This window comes from Cololabis saira, chromosome 18 (assembly GCF_033807715.1).
Source record: "Cololabis saira isolate AMF1-May2022 chromosome 18, fColSai1.1, whole genome shotgun sequence".
Taxonomy (NCBI): domain Eukaryota; kingdom Metazoa; phylum Chordata; class Actinopteri; order Beloniformes; family Belonidae; genus Cololabis; species Cololabis saira.
Genome location: NC_084604.1, coordinates 35,496,125 through 35,517,198, shown reverse-complemented (window position 1 = coordinate 35,517,198; position 21,074 = coordinate 35,496,125). Strand labels below are relative to the sequence as shown.

Below are 21,074 nucleotides of genomic sequence, written 5' to 3'. Positions count from 1 at the left end.
AAATGAATGGGATCATAAGAGGAGAGCAGATGATGCAGAGTTTATTAACAATCATGAACTGAAACCAAATGAACCTGCACCATCCAACTAAGTCTGGATCCCCCTCAAAGACCACTGCTTTACAAAAAACTACATCTCTGCTTTCAATAACTCAATGTTGAAGTCACTTAACTTTACAGGAAGGACATGTACCAGCACAATATAGCAATATAGAGCATAACAAACTGTCTCCCCATGTCTGTCTGAGAGCGTGCACTGTGATAGGTCTCCTCCTTTGACAAAAACAGCTTGTGTCCAATAGGATTTTAGGGAAGAAGAAAAAAGAGCAGACTTGAAAGTAACGAGTACTTTTCAGCCTTCCTAGAAATTTACTCGAGTAAAAGTAAAAATATTTGTCTTGGAAATGTATTCAAGTAAAAGTAATAAGTACCAAAGAAATCTAATACTCAAGTAAAGTACAAATCCTCTGGATATGTACTTAAGTACAGTACTCAAGTAAATTTACTCCGTTACTGTCCACCACTGAGGAGATATGATGACTAGTTGCCTATAAGTATTGTAATGGTGCAAAAAGTCAAACTTCAGAGGCATGTTATCATTTATCCTAACCTTTATTGGAATGTACATCCAAGTTTAGTTGCAGGAATCTGAGGGAACGGATGTAAGAACAAAACTGGACAAGAACATCTGAAACAACCACAACCAAATTCACTCTATCCGGATGGAGCAATTTAACTGGATAGTTTTTTTTTAAAGGCCGAAATGAAATAGAGTAACAAGGCTGTTTTTAAAATGTAAGGAGTAAAAGTAAAAAGTCGTCTGAAAAATAATTACTCCAGTGAAGTATAGATAACCAAAATTTCTACTTAAGTAAGGTAACGAAGTATTTGTACTTCGTTACTTGACACCTCTGGCTGTGATTGATACAGTACGTGCACTGGAAGTCTGTCTTCACATTAAATGAGCAGATGTAAAGATGCAGCTGTGATTTGAAACCATGAGAGCTGTGATCTCTCCTTCCTCTCCTCCGGCTGGTCTTTGGTTCTCGTGAGTTCCAGAATCCTCCTCCGGGGTCCAGGGCTGCTGTCGTCTCTCTGTCTCTGACATGAGCTGGCTGCTGGTGGGAACGCTGCCCCAAACCTGATGTGGAAGGACACGCCGGGGTCACAGCTGCCCACCATTAATATGATACAAACCACAAGCAGTACTGGAGTTGAGGGGGGATGAGGGGGGATGGCATCCCCCCTGAAATAAAAACGGTCCAAATCATCCCCCCTTTCCATCCCTTATGTCATTTCATCAATGAATGTGGTTTTACTGCTATTTCAACATTTAGAGTCATCACCAGAAAAATAACGCCAGAAAAATGTGACAATTTTCACCTGTTTCAAGTAAATTTTCACTCATTACAAGCAAAAACATCTTGTTCCACTGGCAGATTTTTCTACTTATTTCAAGTGAAAATCTACTTGAAACAGGAGAAAATTGTAGTTTTTTCCAGTGATGAGTCTTGTTTTAAGTGTAATGAGATTTGTTTTACTAAAATGAGACATTTTAACTAGAAATAAGACAAATATTCTTGTTAAGAGTTTGAGTTTTTGCAGTGATCCATTTTACTTATCCTGTGAAGGACAGAGTCATATTGATAAGTTCAGAAAAGTGTTTTTTATTGTTGTGTTTTGATGTATTTGATGTAAGCCCAGTGGATATTTAAAGCTTACAGAAGGCTGCATTTAACTGCTGCTATGTCATTCCTGCAGTATTTCTGCAGGTGTTTTGGTCACTGCTATTATTTGTAATATATTATATTATTTGTAATCAGCACAAATTATCTGTCCCCATATGATAAAATCCACCATCCCCCCTGATTTCTTTTTACAACTCAAGTACTGACAACAAGTGACTCTCAAGTGGAAGATACATTGATAAATGTTATTCAAACATACCATTTTTGGCACAAAGGTGATGTGCACCGTGTTAGTTCTCCCCGTCGTGATCTTGGTGTTCTGGAGGAAGACACTTCTTGAATCCAGCTGTTCTCTCCGTGACGCTGCCGTCAGCCCCTCGGCGGGCTCTGCTCCCTCTGCAGCAGCGGCCTGCAACAAACCACAGACATGGAAAACATCTCCACAGCTTGTCCAAATACTTCAAACAAATGCAGCAATGAGAAGCGTCTGACATGAGGAATAAAGGACGGACTCATGCCAGGGACAGAATATGCTGCACTGTGTGCATTTGGAGAAGATAGAAAAAATGCATCTACTTGCACGGAGCACATAGCATCATAGAATGGAGGGTCAGAGATTGAACACAGATGTGAACCTGTCAAATAAAATCTGCTTCTGGACTGCTTTTTTCCCTCTTCAAAAAAAACAAGACTTAAAAAAAAACGTATATAAAACTATATATATATATATATATATATATATATATATATATATATATATATATATATATATATATATATATATATATATATATATATATATATATATATATATATATATATATATATATATATATATATATATATATAATAATGATAATAATAATAATAATAATAGTAATAATAATAATAATAATAGTTTAAATAGTTTATTTTCTGTAATGCAATTAAAAAAACTAAAACATCATACATTCTGAATTCATTACAAATCAACTGAAATATTGCAAGCCTTTTATTATTTTAATATTGATGATTATGGCTTACAGTTTAAGATTAAGATTCCCAGAATAGGGAAGTTTTCTTAATCTGTAAACCATGATCAGCAATATTAAAATAATAAAAGGCTTGCAATATTTCAGTTAATTTGTAATGAATCCAGAATGTATGACATTTTTGCATTACAAAAAAAATAAAGGACTTTATCACAATATTCTAATTTTCTGAGACAGTCCTGTATATTGTATTGAAGCCCAGCCAGAGTCAGCCCCTGTACAATCTTACTTTTGATATTATTAGTTTATTTGTTATATTGGTTCATGTGTTGTGCATTGAAAGGTTATTATGTTTATGCATTACATACATTATCATGTTGCCCTTCGTGTGATCATCAGCGGGGCTCAGATGTCTCCCCCTCCTGCCCCTCCCGTCTGTGTTTGGGACTGTGTGCATCGCTGTCAGCTCCATCATCCAGAGCTGCAGCCCCGGGCAACATGGTACCATTAGAATAGGATTAAATAGGGTTCATTCAGCATAGGATATTTTCATACGGTTTAGATTAGGTAATTAAATTACTGTATTGTTTCTATTGTGCCAATAATAAGAAATTATTATTTGTAATTTGTATATCTTTAGTGTGTAATTAAATTGGTGATTATTGTTTAACCCTTGCCCTCCCTATTCACTTAGTTCCTTTAACTGGGTATCCACTTAAGACTTAAGACTTAAGATTCCTTAAAGGAGCATGAGGCAGGATTGAGGCAGGATTTATTAAACAAATTTGTATACGTTTTAAGTTTTCTAGTAATAATGTCAGATGAAGCGTTCCAAGCCAAAAAGAATGAGCCCTCTAGTGCAGCCTTTCTCAACAGGGGTGTCGCGGCACCCTGGGGTGTCCCCTGACTGCTTTAGGGGTGTCATCAAAAAATTACCTATTCTGACATTTCATATATAAATATATGAATGCATACATAAATACATTATTTTTGCCAATGAATGAATGAATGAATAAATAAATAAATAAATAAATAAATAAATAAATAAATAAATAAATAAATAAATAAATAAATAAATAAGATACCGTATTTTGACGACCATTAGGCGCAGACAAACGTCTTTTTTTTTAAATGTGCCGCGCGCCCAATAATGCAATGCGCCCATTGTATTATTGTTATCCATGGATGGATGAAAGGATGATGATGAGTGGCTGAGCCAGGTCTATGTAAGGTGACCCGGTGTTTTTTTTCACACATCACCATCGCTGCTGATCTGTGACTCTATGTGCGCCCGTCTCAGAGACAATGTAAAGAAAGAAGTTAAAAATATGAACGCTGTGCTTGCTGTTATTCCGGGAGGTCTGACGAAGGAACACCAACCGCTGGACGTTGGTGTGAACCGGCCGTTCAAAGTGAAGCCTGAATTATGGTTCCGTGTTAAATCGACGCGTAGCCTACGGCATAGGGTACGCCATAGGCTACGCGGCGCCGCACCGTACATGCGCGTCATATGCATTTACAGCAGGGGTCACCAACCCTGGTCCTGGAGGGCCGGTGTCCCTGCAGGTTTTAGATGTTTCCCTGCTTCATTGCACCATGATACAAGTGACTGTGTCATTAACAGAACTATCCAGACTTTGATGACAAGCTGGTAACGAGGATTAATTAGAATCAGGTGTGTTAAAGCAGAGAAACATCTAAAACATGCAGGACACCGGCCCTCGAGGACCAGGATTGGTGACCCCTGATTTACAGCGATGCAGTGTGGTTTTTAATTATATTTTACTCTGGGGTGTCGTGAGATTTTATTCACTTTTGAACGGTGTCATGACTGAAAAAAGGTTGAGAAAGGCTGCTCTAGTGTATCTCTCCGTTGCCTTGAACAGGCTGTTGCTGCAAAAAGTGCTGCAATTCGGTCCCGAATTTCCCGCGCTGTCCTGTGGATGTGACGTCACATGACGCTGCATGTGCGTTCTCCCCGTTCTCCCGTGCCGGCTTCACTGTTGGCTGCAGTACCCCCGACGGCCGTCGTGGTGAAGGGTGGTGCTAGAGAGTCTCATTTCTCAAAAGGAGCCTCATGCTCCTTTAAGCCCATAGAGGACGCCAGGCAGCAGCAGCCACTAGTTTAAGGTTTAAGTCCCAATTAATATTTCAGTCCAAGAACAAGTAACTGAGCTATCGTTGGTTTGTGGCCTCGTGGCTACATATATATATATATATATATATATATATATATATATATATATATATATATATATATATATATATATAGCAGCAGTTAAATGCAGCCTTCTGTAAGCTTTAAATATCCACTGGGCTTACATCAAATACATCAAAACACAACAATAAAAAACACTTTTCTGAACTTATCAATATGACTCTGTCCTTCACAGGATAAGTAAAATGGATCACTGCAAAAACTCAAAATCTTAACAAGAATATTTGTCTTATTTCTAGTTAAAATGTCTCATTTTAGTAAAAAAATCTCATTACACTTAAAACAAGACTCATCACTGGAAAAAACAACAATTTTCACCTGTTTCAAGTAGATTTTCACTTAAAATAAGTACAAATTAAAAAATCAAAAAAGATTGTAATGCTTGTAATGAGAAGATAAATCGTGTCTGACTGGAAGATGTTTCTACTTATTTCAAGTGAAAATGAGGGTTCCTGCCGAAGTCGATCACCACCTCCTTCGTCTTGCTGGTGTTGATTTGCAGATGGTTCAGTTTGCACCATGTAACAAAGTCGGCGATGACCCCCCTGTACTCCAGATCGTCCCCCCTGGACACGCGTCCCACGATGGCGTAGTCATCGGAGAATTTCTGGAGACGGCAGGAGTCTGTGTTGTGGTGGAAGTCAGATGTGTAAAGTGTGAAGAGGAATGGAGCGAGCACTGTACCTGCGGGGCCCCCGTGCTGCAGACCACCACATCACACACACAGTTGCGGAGCCTCACGTACTGCGGCCTGTTGGTGAGGTAGTCGATGGTCCATGCAGCCGGGTGACAGTCCACTCCTGCTTCCTCCAGCCTCCCCCTGAGCAGCGATGGCTGGATGGTGTTAAAACTGGTCAAAGAAGTCAAAGAAATGACTCTCACAGCTTCATTAAAAACCAGCACAGCTGAACATAGGGCTGGGCGATATATCGAGATTTTAATATATATCGATATATTTTCAAACACGATATGGTACGAGAAAATATCGTTTATATCGATTTAAAAAAAAAAAAAAAAAAAATTTTTTTTTAATTTTTTTATTTTTTTTTAAAATGATTTTGATATAGTTTATTTTGTGACAAAATGACTTGAATGTTTTATTTGAGATTTGCACAAATGTTTTGTTATTTGCACAACTGTCAACCTCAGTGGAAAAGTCTGCCTGTTACTGTCTACATTGTATTCATTGCACAGTGTATTTGAATTTAATTGTTATGCAGGAAAGGGATATTTGTTTTATTTTATTCAAGAAGCATTTTTATTCTATATATGCAGGCAGTTTATTTTTATTTCATTTGTTTTATACATTTTGATATTGTGCAGACCTCTGTTAATAAAGGAACCTGTGTGACATTTGGCACGAGGTTTTGTATTAAAACTGACTGTTTTTTTAAGGGTTTGCCTCAGAAAAAAATGAAGCTAACAGAGATGCTATGCTATAATGCTTTGGGGGAAACCCCAATTATGGCACAGAAAAAATATCGAGATATACTGTATATCGAGTATCGCCATTTAGCTAGAAAATATCGAGATATGACTTTTGGTCCATATTGCCCAGCCCTAGCTGAACATAAGGTTTAGTCTGACTGTGATAATTCATTAAAGGCCATTATGGATTATTAAATTCTAATAAATTAGATAGATAGATAGATAGATAGATAGATAGATAGATAGATAGATAGATAGATAGATAGATAGATTTGTCCTGCGGGGAAATAAGATGAACAGATATGAGATTTCGTATCAGGAAACAAAACATAAAGGGCCCGATTTACTAAGATCCTAAATAAAGAGTACTAAATTGCGTGTGCACTGAAAAAGTTTGCGCGTGCTGTTTGCGTGTGGTTTGCAGGTGATCAACTAAGATTGCGTGCGCAATTGATAACAGGTGCAAACCTCAGTATTTAAATGAGCTGTTGCGTGTCTTAAGGTTTGCGAGCGCAGATCTGCGCCATGGAGAGTGGATGGAAAGCACAGTCACAAGTCACAAGCGCAAAATGAAATTTGACGAGTTGGAGTTAGAGATATTAGTGGAAGAGGCAAATAAACACATTCATGAACTACAGCAAAGAAATTTAAACATTACCAAAAGAAACGCAATATCGGAGAAAAGCTGCGATAGAATAAATGCAGTTGGTAACACAAAAAACGGAAAAACGTCTGGTTTTTCATATTTCAATTTTAGGCACAGATCAAAAATACGAAATAGAAAAACGGGCCACAGTACTGAATTTGATTTTAATATTTAATTGGTCGGGTTTACGTGAGCCGGCGGTGCTCGGCATGATCTGAGGAGAAAAAGACAATCAGACGCAGAGCTGGAGAGCGCTTTGATTCATCTATTTATGAGTTAAGTTTTTATTCAGATGTCCACAGTATATTGCAAATATTATATATTATATAGCAAACACTGACAGTAAATGTGTGACAGACGGGACCAGCATATGGCCGTCGATTTAACGCAGAAGCATAATTCAGGCGAAGCTGCAGTCTCTGCGCTGATCCTGACACAGCGGGACGGAGCGGATTTGGTCATGATGTTTAACATGTGTTTTGTGATTAATAAGCACGGGTTTTAATTAAATGTAATTTACGAAGGATGATTTCACGTTCAATAAGATAAATAATCAATAAAATACAAAGTTTTGGCACAAAGGCTTGGCCTGCTTGTGGGCGAGTGGAGGGGGGCACAATAAGAGAAGGTGGCAAGATATAAGGCGGAGAACTAAAGAAAAAGTGGCCTTTAATAAAACTTGTGCAACCATTTTTAAAATAGCATGCAGCAGAATAAAGACTCTCTCTCTGCGTATTCTTTGATTTTGGATGTCACCTCCTTGCCACAATAACAGCAGCAGCAGATTAGCACCTTCCTTTCGAACTTATTAAATACAGACGCAATCACAATATGCGCAAAAACCTTCAGGCTTGGTAAATCTCATTGCGCATGCTCTGTTCACAAGGAATCCTGGTCTTTTGAGTCCAGGAAGTTCTTATAAACACGGAGAAACACAAGACCAGGAGGAGACTAATCACTTCATAAATGTAATGAAGGATATGAACATTTCTGCATTTGTAGACGGTAGAAAGTACCGGGATAGCCAGATTTACAAGGTGAGCGAAAAGTTGCGCGAAGCAGCATTTGTTTTGAATTTGGATTCATACATACATTTTATGATGTATATCTGATCACTTTGATCACTGATGCTGATCCCTTTCTGATGATTATGTTTTTATACATTATTTTATGATGTGTTATATCCAGTACTCGAGTTGTAAAAAAACAATCAGGGGGGATGGTGGATTTTCTCATATGGGGACAGATAATTTGTGCCGATTACAAATAATATAATATATTACAAATAATAGCAGTGGCCAAAACAGCTGCAGAAATACTGCAGGAATGACATAGCAGCAGTTAAATGCAGCCTTCTGTAAGCTTTAAATATCCACTGGGCTTACATCAAATACATCAAAACACAACAATAAAAAACACTTTTCTGAACTTATCAATATGACTCTGTCCTTCACAGGATAAGTAACATGGATCACTGCAAAAACTCTAAATCTTAACAAGAATATTTGTCTTATTTCTAGTTAAAATGTCTCATTTTAGTAAAAAAATCTCATTACACTTAAAACAAGACTCATCACTGGAAAAAACAACAATTTTCACCTGTTTCAAGTAGATTTTCACTTGAAATAAGTAGAAAAATCTGCCAGTGGAACAAGATTGTTTTGCTTGTAATAAGAAGATAAATCTTGTCCCACTGGCAGATTTTTCTACTTATTTCAAGTGAAAATGTACTTGAAACAGGTGAAAATTGTCAAATAAGTTATTTTTCTGGTGTTATTTTTCTGGTGATGACTCTAAATGTTGAAATAGCAGTAAAACCACATTAATTGATGAAATTACATAAGGGATGGAAAGAGGGGATGGCAGTTTTACAGGGGGGATGATTTGGACCGTTTTTATTTCAGGGAGGGATGCCATCCCCCCTCATCCCCCCTCAACTCCAGTACTGGTTTTATCTGATCAATTTTATCTCTGTTTTTCGTGTTGTGAAGCGTCATGAGATGACCTTTGTTATGATTTGATGCTATACCAGGGGTCGGCAACCCAAAATGTTGAAAGAGCCATATTGGACCAAAAACACAAAAAACAAATATGTCTGAAGCCACAAAAAGTCTTGTATAAGCCTTGGAATGAAGGCAACACATGCTGCATGTTTCTATATTAGTTAGAACTGGGGGAAGATTTTTTTTTCATTATGCACTTCGAGAAAAAAGTCGAAATGTCAAGATTAATGTTGAAGTACAATTTTGAGACAAAAGTCGAAATGTCGAGAAAAAAGTCGAAATGTTGAGGAAAAAAGTCGAAATGTCGAGAAAAAAGTCAAAATGTCGAGAAAAAAGTCGAAATTTCGAGAAAAAAGTAGAAATGTCAAGATTAATGTTGAAGTGCAATCTTGAGACAAAAGTCGAAATGTCGAGAAAAAAGTCGAAATGTCGAGAAAAAAGTTGAAATTTTGAGAAGAAAGTCGAAATATCGAGATTGAAAAGGAAAGGAAAAAAGAAGAAAAAAGAAAAAAGAAGGAAAAAAATAGAAAAAAAGAAGAAAGAAAAAGGAAAAAAGAGAAAAAAAAGAAGAAAAAAAGGGAAAAAAGGTCAAACATTTTTTTTAAAGCTCCAGGGAGCCACTAGGGCGGCGCTAAAGAGCCGCATGCGGCTCTGGAGCCGCGGATTGCCGACCCCTGTGCTATACAAATAAATTGAATTGAACCAAAACCTTGGGGAGAGAGGAGTTTTCTCACCCGCAGCTGAGGAGGTACTGCACCATCTTGAAGAGCCCGCTGCAGCAGGCCGTCATCAGCGGCGAGTCGTAATACTCATCCTGGACGTCCACCGGCACCCCCTGGCTGAAGGCGAGCTCCAGCGACTTCAGGTCTCCATTCTTCACACAGGTGTTGATGTTGACGTATACCTTGTCTGGTTTGTCAGCGCACCACCCGTCCGGGCCCTTGAAGTATTTTTCGATCATGAAGTAGGGAGGGCCTCCGTCCGGCCGCCGGGGCATTTTCTCTATTGGCATGATGCAAATGGGCGGGAGGAAAGATGTACTTTTCTCCTTCTTCTTCTTCCCTCCTTCCGCTCCTTTTGCAGCCTTTTCCTTTTTCGGCATGTACGAGGAGAGGAGAAAGGCTTTCTGGATGTACTTGGCACCTTTGAGGAAGCCGTCAAGGTCGATGCATCCCTTTCTTTCGGTGTCGTGGGCTGAGACGACTTTACGGAGCTGATCCAGGTCCGCCGGCGCTTTCAGCTGCTCCAACACGGACGTGAAGGTGCACACGTCGACCGCGTGGGAGGCGTCCACAAAGGCTCGCTGCAGGTCGGCCTGACACTCGTGGGACCAGTCGTGGAGGGTCAGCGCCCAGAGCGCTGACGTCGGGGAGGCGTCCCTGGACTCGCTGCTGCTTTTCCCCTGCTGCTTCTCTGCTTTACGCAGCTCCATGGCTGCTGCTTTGTGACCCGAGTCCTTGGCAATCTGACGAGGCAGCAAGCCCTCCAGGTTCTTCAGTTTAGGGTTACAACCTTAACACAGAGCACAGAGTTTAGGGAAAAACATAAACACAAGCTAGAGTTACCTGTATTAAAAGGAGACTGAGCTCGCAGCGGCGGGTTCCTCGGCTTGAAGTAATTTCCTGACTCCGGGCTCTAATAATCTACCACAAAAGGGCCCTTTCTCAGCCTATAGCGGCCGGCCTGGAGACACTCATAAAGCCGCCAATCAAGCTTGGGTTCACCGTGTGAGTCAGTATTGTGCAAGTTCATACTCCTCATGAACTAGTTCAAAGTTCAGTTCACGTAGTTTAAAAATGAACATTTAACGTTCATAGTTCACCATTTTCACTTTGAACTAGTTCAAATTCAGTTCATTTCAATATTTTTAGGTGAGAAGTACGAATGAAACGCCCCCCTATCCTAAAACTGTTCACTGTATACAATCATGTATTGTCCTAACTTTACTCAGAGGTTGTAAATCTCCAACATTGTATTCCATTATCAATGTCTCCCTGTTGCAGGTAAATCCTCCCCCTGAAGGAGCAGCAGTGGGACTGGGGTCGTTTGGGGCTGTTGGGTCTTCTTGGTCTTGATGACTTTTTTTGATTGTCAAGGACTTGCAGATGGACATCTGTACCGGATCCTCCTGGATGCCTCCCTAGGGAGGAGTTCCAGGCATGTCCCTCCTCCCTAGGGAGGTGTTCCAGGCATGTCCCTCCTCCCTAGGGAGGTGTTCCAGGCATGTCCCTCCTCCCTAGGGAGGTGTTCCAGGCATGTCCCTCCTCCCTAGGGAGGAGTTCCAGGCATGTCCCTCCTCCCTAGGGAGGTGTTCCAGGCGTGTCCCACCGGGAGGAGACCCCGGGGAAGACCCAGGACATGCTGGAGAGACTTTGTCTCTCGACTGGAAGAGCTGGAGGAGGAGCTGGGGCAGGGGTCGGCAACCCAAAATGTTGAAAGAGCCATATTGGACCAAAAACACAAAAAACAAATATGTCTGGGGCCGCAAAAAATGAAGAGTCTTGTATAAGCCTTAGAATGAAGACAACACATGCTGCATGTAGCTATATTAGTTATAACTGGGGGAAGATTTTTTTTTCATTATGCACTTCGAGAAAAAAGTCGAAATGTCGAGAAAAAAGTCGAAATGTCGAGAAAAAAGTCGAAATGTTGAGAAAAAAGTCGAAATGTCGAGAAAAAAGTCGAAATGTCGAGAAAAAAGTCGAAATGTTGAGAAAAAAGTCGAAATGTTGAGAAAAAAGTCGAAATGTCGAGAAAAAAGGCGAAATGTCGAGAAAAAAGTCGAAATGTTGAGAAAAAAGTCGAAATGTCGAGAAAAAAGTCGAAATGTCAAGATTAAAAAGGAAAGGAAAAAGATAGAAAAAAAGAAAAGAAAGGAAAAAAGGAAAAAAAGAAGAACAAAAAAGAAAAAAGAAAAAAAGAAGAAAAAAAGAGAAAAAAGAGAGACAAAAGGAAAAAAAGAAGAAAAAAAGGAAAAAAAAAAAAGGTCAAACATTTTTGAAAAAGCTCCAGGGAGCCACTAGCGCGGCACTAAAGAGCCGACCCCTGGTCTGGAGTGAGGGAAGTCTGGGCATCTCTGTTGAGGCTGCTGCCCCCGCGACCCAGTTCCGGATAAGCGGTGAAGAATGGATGGATGGATGGATGGATGGATGGATGGATGGATGGATGGATGGATGGATGGATGGATAATGGATGGATGGATGGATGGATGGATGGATGGATGGATGGATGGATGGATGGATGGACTTGCAGATATTTTCTCACACTGGACGGACGCTTTGAACGAAAGCGGATCATCATCTGACGTTTCGCTGCGTCTGCAACGTCTCTCTCTTCACTGGTCATGTAAAGATGCACCGGGCTCGGGCCACTGTTGCCATGGAGCTGGTGCCCGTTGCTATGCTAGTGTGTGCACTGCATCGTGGGTAATGTAGTGTGAAGTCGTCCTCTTGTCGAGTATTTTAAAAGTGCGCGCCGCTCGCTTGTGAAATGTATTCCGTAATAATTGGACCTAAACAGTGAAGTTGAAACTCACATAATCTGAACAAAGTAAAGGATTCATTGGACAACAAAGCATTGTACATTTTATATAACACTCTGATTGTTCCATATCTGACCTACTGTGTTGAAGTTTGGGGAAACGCCTGTAAAACTTATATTCAGTCAATTTTCATTTTGCAAAAAAGAGCCATAAGAATAATCAGTAGAAAACGATATAGAGATATCAGTAGGGACGCTGAGCTGCAGGTGAGAGGGAAAAGCGCAGGTTTGATTCTGACATGCCAACGTTCAAGTACGGCTACTAGTCCGTGGGCCAGAGCCCAACATTTCACTTGTCAGCACCACTCAAGGTGACCAAACTTGCTTATCATTTTTGAAAAGATCCATGTCTATAGATGATATTTTGGTATGATAACTTCCTGAGTGGCAGCTGGATCATAGTTATCAGCTAATGAAGTTCAGAAAATTACATTTTAGATGCTGCTGCATATCCTGGTTTAGACTCATGTCCAGGAAATCTGTCAATGTTTCACTATATTGTCTTTGGTATCATTTTAAAGGGGACCTTCTCTGCATTCATTTAAGCTAAGATGTAAATCTTTCTGACCAACATAGAGGTCACTGCAGCTCTTTAAACTATAAACAACACACATTTTTACACCATTTTCACCTAAAAGATATACTATCTTTTAGCCCTGTGTCACCTAGGAACAACAGAGACACAAAATACAAAAACTGGAATACTCACAGGACCATAAGGACTCAGGAAATGTATAATATACCCCTACTATATTGTTGTTACAGGTCATTGTGAGCCTTAAACTAGAAGAGCATCATTAGGCTCCTATGAAACTATAACAGCCATTAGGCTAATGTCACAAACTGGTCTTTATCTGCAGATACAGGACATAAAGGAACCAGCTTAGTTTTATAAACAACATTAGAACACAAAATACAAAAAATACAAAAGAAATAAATAAAATACAAAAACTGGAATACTCACAGGACCATAAGGATTCAGGAAATGTATAATACACCCAATTTAGAATCATCAATTAACCTGAAGGGGGTGGGAAAATTTAATGAGCTGATAACTATGATACAGCTTTTCAAAAATCATAAGTAAGTTTGGTCACCTTGAGTGGTATCTGGTCTGGCCCATGGACTAAACTGACGAGGCACGAGTCGGCCTTGGGAGGGGAGTCGGAGGAAGTAGCCGGTGCTGCTCTCCAAGAAGCTGGTTCCATTTCTTTGACTTTTCTAAATGTTTTTATCACGGTTCTGAGGAATGTTAGGGGCAGAAATGCACTTGTTTCTGCTGCTTGCTTTTTCTCCAGTTTCTCCACTCAGATAAAAACCCACCAACAAACCAAACTGGTGTCGCGAGCTAATGTTAGGAGACTTTAAATGGCAGTGGTTGGATCTTTCATGCACGTTTAAGAGCGTCTAAAACAGGGGTCGGCAACCCGCGGCTCTAGAGTCGCCCTAGTGGCTCCCTGGGGCGTTTTAAAAATGTTTGACCTTTTTTTTAATCTTTTTTTCTTCTTTTCTTTTTTTCCATTTTTCTCTTTTTCTCTTTTTTTCCTTTTTTTCTTCTTTTGTCTTTTTTTTCTTCTTTTTTTACTTTTTTTCTTTCTTCTTCTTTTTTCCTTTTTCTCTTTTTTCCTTTCCTTTTTAATCTCGACATTTCTACTTTTTCTCGTGATTTTGAATTTTTTCTTAACATTTCGACTTCTTTTTCGACCTTTTTTCTCTTTTTTTGTTTTTTATCTTTTTTCTTCTTTTTTCCCTTTTTCTTCCTTTTTCCTTTCCTTTTTAATCTCAACATTTTGACTTTTTTCTCGACATTTAGATTTTTTTCTCAACATATGGACTTTTTTCTCAACATTTCGACTTTTTTCTCGAGATTGTACTTCAACATTAATTTCAAAATTTCAACTTTTTTCTCGACATTTCGACTTTCTCGAAATGCATAATGAAAAAAAAATCTTCCCCCAGTTATAACTAATTTAGAAACATGCAGCATGTGTTGTCTTCATTCTAAGGCTGATACAAGACTTTTCATTTTTTGCGGCTCCAGACATATTTGTTTTTTGTGTTTTTGGTCCAATATGGCTCTTTCAACATTTTGGGTTGCAGACCCCTGGTCTAAAATAATGCAGATCATTTCAAAGCAGCGCTGAATAATTGAACTTTAGTGGCTCCTGAAAGTCATCGCCCTGCTGCAGACGAGACCTGTAAGTGGGTGCTGGTTCAAGTTACTCTGGTTACTCAGGTTTTCTCAACGGGGGATCACGACTAGGACTTGATCTGTAATTACCCGCGGGGGCCGGACACACAAACCCACCCACATGTGCATACTGTACGTATCGTCGTAAGAAATTAAATACTGTAAAGCAAACAGCACATGTATTTACATGTGAATCCGCACAAATAATGTCCTGCCTTCCTTCTTTTCTTCCTTTATTGGTTCATTCCTCTCAGAAAAAATGACTTTGGGAGGATTTACTGACTTGGGCACAATTCATTGGGGAATTTTATAGCAACAGGAAGACAAAGGAGCTTTGAGACTGGCGTTGCCATGGATACGACCAACTCATCAATATCTAAACAGAAGTAACGTGCATTTGCATGAGATGTAAGACAACACGAGGAAGTGAGTTAACTTGAACATCAATCTCACCTCGACAAATAAAGACAAAAGAACAAAGAAAGTGGAGCATTTGTTGATTGAATTATTCCATTTAAAACTAATAACATTGTTGTATATGAGCAGCTGCCTTCATGACAGAGAAACCTGTGTTTTTCTTTTTAAAGACAGTTGCCTGTGCTCATCTGTCACTCTGTCAGACAGTTCATGATAGATTATACACAGTAATCAACATCTGAAGTGGATCAAAAACACTTGCACGCAGGAATTTTGAACAATATCCATTCTTGTGTTAGGACAACTTTGAGTACATGTTTTTGATCTACTTCAAATGTTGGCTGCTACGTTCAGAGAATAACAAAGACACATCTAGAAGGGGAAGGGAAAGTTGAAGAAAGCTTTTTGGCAACAGAGATGGAGCGGGCAACAGCGACCGGGAGGTGGGAATAGTTTCCAAGAAGAGATTCTGATATGCATCAAAAACAGGCTGATCTTACAGAAGGGAGTCAGAAGGAACCAGTAGTTTGGCTTTTCTTTTTTCGAGAACACTAATAGTATAAAATAACGGTGTGAAAATCATATCCCAGGAAATGAACAAATGTCCCACCCTGAAGGCTCTGAGCACAAGCATCAGTGAGAAATATGGATTTTTCTCCAGACGTCTAAGAGATCTGAAAGCTACGACGGAGTATTAGGGCCAAACTAAGACAAAAAAATTTGGAAATTACGAGAATAAAGTCATAATATAATGAGAATAAAGTCGTAAAATTACAAGAATAAAGTCGTAATGTTGCGAGAATAAAGTCGTAATAGAATAAAGTCGTAATATTATGAGAATAAAGTCGTAATATTACGAGAATAAAGTCGTAAAATAACGAGAATAAAGTCGTAACATTACGAGAATAAAGTCGTAATATTATGAGAATATAATTTATGAGAACTCTAACAGGAAGAGCTTCTTCTCCCTGTGTTAAAATGAGGAATATTGAGCATCTTGTGAAGTTATATTTATATATTTATAATATATTACGACTTTATTCTCGTAATATTATGACTTTATTCTCGTAATTTTACGACTTTATTCTCGTAATATTATGACTTTATTCTCGTAATTTTACGACTTTATTCTCATTACATTATGACTTTATTCTCGTAGTTTCCTTTTTTTGTTTTTTTGTTTGGCCCTAATACTCCGTCGTAGAAAGCAGACTCTTCCCGTCGTCATTTTTTTGAGCCGCATCCATCTCCTTTCTTACTCTGTAAATGTTTCGCATAATTTGCTATGTTTATAACTTTTAACCTCTATTTAGTACTGAAGCTGCACTTTTCATACAGCTGTCAGCTGACCCTAACCCTAAACCTTACCCTAACCCTGAGCCTAACCTACGGTGGCCGAGACCCGCCATCGCTGAAAATAAAAGTAACACTGCAAACAGAAACAAACGCTGCTGCAAATTAAAGAAACGCTGCAAATAAAAAGAAACGCCGCAGCAAATAAAATAAACGCTTTGGAAATAAAATAAACGCTGGAAATATAAAGAAACCCCGCTCCAAATAAAATAATAAACGCCGCTGCAAATGAAAAAAAAACGACGCAAATAAAAAAGCTACAACGGAAGTGAATTACCGGGGACTATTTTTGCTGATGCACCGGTGTTTTTACGTGAGAGGAGAAGAAGAAGACGAAGAGGACGTAAGTGAAAAGGGAGAAATAAGAAGAGCGAGGAATAAGAAGAACAACGAACGAGAAAATAAGTGAAAAAGTTAGTGTTCAACGTCGCTACTTGTAATTTTTAATGTGCAACACCGGTGCATCTGCAAAAATAGTCCCCGGTAATTCAATTCCTTTGTGGCTTTTTTATTTGCGTCGTTTTTTTTATTTTATTTGCAGCGGGGTTTATTTTATTTTGCAGCATTTCTTTTATTTGCAGCGGCGTTTCTTTTGTTTGCAGCGTTTATTTTATTAGCTAAGCGTTTCTTTATTTGCAGTGGCGTTTGTTTTCTGTTTGCAGCGTTACTTTTATTTTCAGCAATGGCGGGTCTCGGCCACCGTACTGACCTAAACCTAACCCTAACTCTCTCAGCGGTTCGCGGCGACAGCCTTACCTTTGCCTTCACCGTCCAGGAGCTTCATGTCAGCTTGGTTCTGGACCAACCGGGTCACCATGGGTCCTCAACAGCCAACATAACAGGGGTACGCCCCAAATTGTCTTGGATATCGGGCAGGGCTCCACGGGAGAGCAGGAAGTCCACAAGCTCTGGGAATTGAAAGAGAAAGTAGAGAAATAATGAGGAGGCTAATTGGATTCTTATGATCACTTGATTTCTCTTTGGTTATCCAACCAAGACTCTAGAGTTTCAGATGCTTAAAATCGTCTAACTAAGTCGGGGGGTCGGCAAACCGTGGCTCTAAAGCGCATGCGGCTCTTTAGTGCCGCCGAAGAGGCTCCCTGGAGCTTTTTCACAAATGTTCTTTTTCTTCTTTTTTTCCTTTTTTTGTCTTTTTTTCTTATTTTTTTTTCCTTTTTTCTCATTTTTTTCTCATTTTTTTTCTTGTTTTTTTTCTTTCTTATCTTTTTCTTTTTTATCTTTTTCTTTTTTTTCTTCTTTTTTTTCCTTTTTTCTTCCTTATTCCTTTCCTTTTTAATCTTGACATTTCGACTTTTTTCTCGACATTTCGTCTTTTTTCTCAAAATATTGACTTTTTTCTCGACATTTCGACTTTTTTCTCGACATTTCGACTTTTTTCTCAACATTTCAACCTTTTTCTCAACATTTCGACTTTTTTCTCGAGATTGGACTTCAACATTAATCTCGACATTCTGACTTTTTTCTCAAAATTTTTACTTTTTTCTCGACATTTTGACTTTTTTCTCAAATATTGACTTTTTTCTCGACATTTCGACTTTTTTCTCAACATTTCGACTTTTTTCTCAACATTTCGACTTTTTTCTCGACATTTCGACTTTTTTCTCGAGATTGGACTTCAACATTAATCTCGACATTCTGACTTTTTTCTCAACATATCGACTTTTTTCTCGACATTTCGACTTCCTTTTCGAAGTGCATAATGAAAAAACAATTATTCCGTCAGTTACAGTATAACTAATATAGAAACATGCAGCATGTGTTTTCTTCATTCTAAAGCTTATACAAGACTTTTCATTTTTTGCGGCTCCAGACATATTTGTTTTTTGTGTTTTTGGTCCAATATTGCTCTTTCAACATTCTGGGTTGCCGACCCCTGCACTAAGTGATGGAAACTGGGGCTGTAAAGACTGAATCCACTGTAGCAATACCACTTCTGACCACACGGGGGCATGGGGGACGAGACTGTGGCAACATATGAGGACGGTCCAGTGCTGCTTCTTTAACCAGAGACACATGGCCTTTCTTGTTATATGCCGCCCCCATGTAGTCAGAAATGCTTTTATTTCATAGAGTTACTTTAATATAATATCAATACTAATAGTATTTCAGTTTTTGCGAGCAGGAAATGTTTATTTACATTGTTTTAATAAATGTGTTCATCAAATAAAACTAACAATTTGAGCACTTTGGTTACAAAAACTTGGTACCTTGAGAATAAATGATACTGTATAAGCAAGAAAAAGGTTAATCACCTGAACGATTGAGTGAGGACTGCCAGGTGGAGGGCCCCCATGCCGTCCTGCGGCGCCGTCAGATTGATAAGACCTTCCACCCCGAGGTCCAGGATCCTCTCTACCTCCACCCTGATCGTCTTTACGGATCAGCTGCAGCAGGCGGTAAGTCTGCAGGAGCTGCAGCCGGTCCTGTGCCACACTCTTACTCATTCTGCAGCCAGAGAGGCAAAGCAAGACAAAGGACAGCTGTTATTTTAATTCAAATTCAAAGACGCTTTATCCCCAAAGGGAAATCCATTTTTGGAGCAGTTTTTATGATTTAAGGCCCAATCCAATACACCCCCTACTTTCTTTCACTCGCCCTTCTTTTCTTCACTACCCCTAAAAAAAGAAGGGACAGATTTTAGGGCACTTGAAATCTTCCCAGGGGCCTGTCCCAATTCCCTCCCCCCCCCCCCCCCCCCCCCCCCCCCCCCGTTGAAACGGTCAAAATCATCCCCCTGAAATAAAAACGGTCAAAATCATCCCCCCTTTCCATCCCTTATGTCATTTCATCAATGAATGTGTTTTACTGCTATTTCAACATTTAGTCATCACCAGAAAAATAACACCAGAAAAAATAACTTATTTGACAATTTTCACCTGTTTCAAGTACATTTTCACTTGAAATAAGTAGGAAAATCTGCCAGTGGGACAAGATTTATCTTCTCATTACAAGCAAAAAAATCTTGTTCCACTGGCAGATTTTTCTACTTATTTTAAGTGAAAATCTACTTGAAACAGGTGAAAATTGTTGTTTTTTCCAGTGATGAGTCTTGTTTTAAGTGTAATGAGATTTTTTTTACTGAAATGAGACATTTTAACTAGAAATAAGACAAATATTCTTGTTAAGATTTTGAGTTTTTTGCAGTGATCCATGTTACTTATCCTGTGAAGGACAGAGTCATATTGATAAGTTCAGAAAAGTGTTTTAATAGTTGTGTTTTGATGTATTTGATGTAAGCCCAGTGGATATTTAAAGCTTACAGAAGGCTGCATTTAACTGCTGCTATGTCATTCCTGCAGTATTTCTGCAGGTGTTTTGGTCACTGCTATTATTTGTAATATATTATATTATTTGTAATCAGCACAAATTATCTGTCCCCATATGATAAAATCCACCATCCCCCCTGATTCTTTTTTACAACTCGAGTACTGGTCGCACCAACAGCAAGTATTAATCTCAGCTCTTACCTGGCGTCTCTGTCGCTCGTTTCAGACACCTTTAAATCCTTTTTTTTTTTTTTATCCCTTTTTAACGTCCTGTCGACCAAACAGACAGCTCGTTGGGTCGGGGGGCTGGTTTTCTGTCGTCCTTTAAACTTTTAAAAAGCGCAACCGTTCACTTGTGCGAGCCGGAGGAAGGAAACAAATTCGTCTCCATGGCAACGCCACACGAGGAATCCGGGCCGTGACGCGATCTGCCTCACCGCGACCGTTGCTTTCTAATTCTACTGTAATGATTTAAATGATTTAGTCCATGTAGTCCGGGAGCCGAGGGGGTGAACCCGGTTTCGTCGGTAAAAGTTTTTTTCTCAACTGATTCTTGTAGCTTGGGGTCATCTATTAAGAATTCCAGAGGGTGCCCAGTGATATCCCTTGAGCATTTTTTGTTATTAACCCCTTAATGACCGAAACACTAAAAATCCACCCAAATAGACTTTTATGGCATTTCATGTAAAAAGCTTGATCTAAATTCATTAAATTTGATTTTACAGTGTTTATCCATGATGGTGGATATGTACAGTATATGTGATTTCACATTAGACCATTTTAGATTTTAACCCCTTCACACCTGAAACACCAAAATCCCATAAAATGTGAGTTATGACATTTTGTGCACAATAATCAATTCAAACGCTTCAAATTAGCTTTCTATACATATTTATGTTTTAATGTTTATGTTAATGTGGAAGTCATGTACAGTATATGCTCTGTGATTGTCCTATATCAACTGTACAAATTTGCCTGTGACCTCAGAATAAGAATCAAGACAATAAACAAGTTTAAAGGGATTTAAAGGGTTTATTTTCAAAATAAACCCTGTTTAAATCCCATCCTATGGGTGCATTGGCAAGTGTGAATACATGTATGCCTATCTAGAGCATCCTACACTAAAGCAATGACATGCCATCGTGCAGGGCAAACCATGTGCCCTACACATAGACGGATTACCGCATGGGCAAAGTGGGCGTGTGCCCAGGGCCCTGGAGCCAATGGGGGCCCTCGGCTTTCAAACATTTAGTTTTTTTTTATGTGTAAATTAAAATAAATTTACAAGCTCATAGGGCCCAATGATAGGGCCCCCGTTTTGTGTGATACGTTC

The 21,074-nt window shown here is 39.1% G+C and overlaps 1 pseudogene; it reads right to left on the bottom strand.

The window, feature by feature from the left end:
• Nucleotides 1-788: 788 nt before the first annotated feature.
• LOC133464818 (ankyrin repeat and EF-hand domain-containing protein 1-like) lies at nucleotides 789-18,919 on the bottom strand (annotated as a pseudogene).
• Between the last annotated feature and the right edge of the window lie 2,155 nt (nucleotides 18,920-21,074).